The 2,513-nt window shown below is 41.5% G+C and overlaps 1 protein-coding gene and 1 long non-coding RNA gene across 7 annotated transcripts in view; one reads left to right on the top strand and one right to left on the bottom strand.

Annotated features, from left to right (window-relative positions):
* Window positions 1-2,513, bottom strand: part of grm8a (glutamate receptor, metabotropic 8a) — a 311,638-nt gene that overhangs the window by 238,755 nt on the left and 70,370 nt on the right. The window lies entirely within an intron of this gene.
* The window catches only part of LOC116672992 (uncharacterized), an 18,282-nt gene that overhangs the window by 9,210 nt on the left and 6,559 nt on the right, over window positions 1-2,513 (top strand). The window contains exon 2 of the long non-coding RNA XR_004327702.1: window positions 2,372-2,384. This is a non-coding gene — a long non-coding RNA (uncharacterized LOC116672992). The remainder of the gene's footprint in view (window positions 1-2,371; window positions 2,385-2,513) is intronic.

Here is a 2,513-nt window from a genome sequence, read left to right as displayed (position 1 = left end):
TCCCCTTTCTGCCTCTCATGGCCCCCTTGCTATCCCTTTTCAACCTCTCTCAACACCTCTCAGGCTCTTTCTTCCCCGTCAGGGGCCATTAATTCAGCTTGACTGGTGATTCTCCCAGCAGAAACCCCTCTAACCTCACTCTGCTCCAGGAAGCAGACTGAAACACCTTTTAAAAAGCAAAACATCCTTGGCTGGCCCACAACACACACAGTGGTACATCACACAGGGCTTCTGTGTCTCCCACGCTGCTGCTGGCTGTCCATGACCATTTATCTAACTCTGTCTCCTTCCCTCATCCAAGTGCCAGCATGAAACTTTGAATGGACGTTTCTAAAAGGTTTTTTTTTAAGATGATTTTTAAGCTTATCTTTTTAGGCCTTCATTTTGACAAGACATCTGAAGACATGAAAGGGAATAGAGAGGGGGAACGACATGCAGCAAAGGGCTGCAGGTTAGAGTTGAGCCTGCAGCTGCTGCTCTTTATATGGACGCCTGCCTTAGCAACTGAGCTACCCAGGCGCCCATTATTTATGCATCTTTAGTAACTAGACTTGCCACTGTTTGAAACCGGTCTGCTACTCAGTTACTACAACATAAAAGCAAATAAGTATACAGTACCAAGTCTCCCTTCCTACACGTGTACTTGATGTCAAAGCTTCAAATTGCAGCCATTGTAAAAAGGCCATAGAGGTACAGCTGGACAGCCAACAGCCCCAATTACTTACCTATGTGTTTTTTTTTCTCATCTTCCACAATCAATACATGCAGCAGATCCAATTATGCATTTGAAAATGTACAATAAAACGATCTTACAGAGAGTGTGTGTGTGTGTGTGTGTGTGTGTGTGTGTGTGTGTGTGTTCATTAGTGTGCAGAGATTGTCCTAGGAGGTTGTGCTAGGTCGTGGTTGAAACTCCACCGGCAGCATAATGACATGACCTATTGATCTAGAGAGGATTGCAGGATGTTACTGACCTCTGGAGAGAAGTAGCAGATAGTGGATGAAAAGGGGGACAGAGTCTGTAGCGTCAATCATCGTTATCACAATAGTTATGTCACAATATGATATTTTAAACATATTGAAATAGTCTGCGATACGTTGCAATTCAATTCTTGATTTCTTTCTCTGATTCGATCATCTTTATCTTCCTCCTAACAGTCACCCCTTCTGAGCTCACCAGAAAAAACCCTCAACTGTACCATCTAGTAGACTGAAAAACAATTGATTTAATTGTTGTAGTACCAAAAGTTACATTCTCATGTACAATCTATAAAATAAATGATTGATACTTGCTGTCTGTGTATTTTTCCCCTACCCCTAATGATAATGGTATTACTTTCGCAACTATTAAGCTGTAAGGACTGGACAAACTGATGGTGGCACTAGATTAAATGTGAAAGAGGAACTACACACTATTGTTCCCACTATAATCACATAGATTGTGGTTTACATAGGACATTAATGTAGGTGATTTTTCAAACCAAATTTGTATTGTGTGTAAAAAAAAAAAAAAAAAAGTGTCAGCTTGGATTTGACGGTTTGGTTCAGCCAAACTACTACCAACATTATCATGATACAAAGTTGGTTGAATATTGGCAAAGTATCCTTTTAAGGGATCACATATTCTATCAATTAAATAATTATTAGGACTGACACGTTCAAAAGTTGTAGTGTACTCATCATCCCTACTGCTTCACCCTAATAACAATTCCTCGTCTGTGATGGGGAGTGTGACACTAATGAACCAAAATGATCTCGAGCTGTGTGGGAGTATTTATTTCAGGCTGCTGTGATGCTTGTTGAATGACCTCTAAAGGAGCAGGATGTCTGAGTGCAAACAGCCGGCGGACTCTGATCAATAAGTATGCTGTCTCAGCTAATTGAAGCGGACACTCATAATTGGAAGAGCCAACGTTAACACGCCTGCTGATACTGTTAATGATGAAAAGGCCAACAGCAACGCCTAATACTCCCTTTGAAAGGAGGATGTGAACAGCCGTATAACGCAGTCATTGTGTGATGAGGTCAATCCAGGTAAATGCAATTATCCCTTATTGATTTCCCTTATCATGGTAAACCTATAGCAGTTACACATAAAGAGATGCAGGCAAAGTGATTCAGATTATCTTACAGGAAGAAGCCACAGCTCAATAGCACATTAGGATATTTTGAACATTTATTGAAAATGTCCAAATTATGTGTTTGGATACTGTTTTAGATTGCTAAAGGGATAAGACCGTAGAGGCTGTCAAGATGGAAGGAGAAACAGTGAGTAAAGATGGATTCAGGTGGGGAGAGACAGAAAAGCGTAGATAAAAGAGATGCATGTGGTGGTGAAGAGATGGAAGGAGGGATTAAGGGGCAGAGACAGAAGATAAACAGATGTGGCAGAGGAGAGTTAGGCTGAGCCGGCGGCCAGTACACAGTGTTATGATAGAGTACAAAATAACACCTCCTGTCCCCTGCATTGTGTGTGTGTGTGTGTGTGTGTGTGTGTGTGTGTGTGTGTGTGT

The sequence above is a fragment of the Etheostoma spectabile genome, chromosome 23 (assembly GCF_008692095.1).
Source record: "Etheostoma spectabile isolate EspeVRDwgs_2016 chromosome 23, UIUC_Espe_1.0, whole genome shotgun sequence".
NCBI lineage: Eukaryota > Metazoa > Chordata > Actinopteri > Perciformes > Percidae > Etheostoma > Etheostoma spectabile.
The sequence above is the reverse complement of the archived record's forward strand: the minus strand, read 5'-3'. Positions and strand labels throughout refer to the sequence as shown.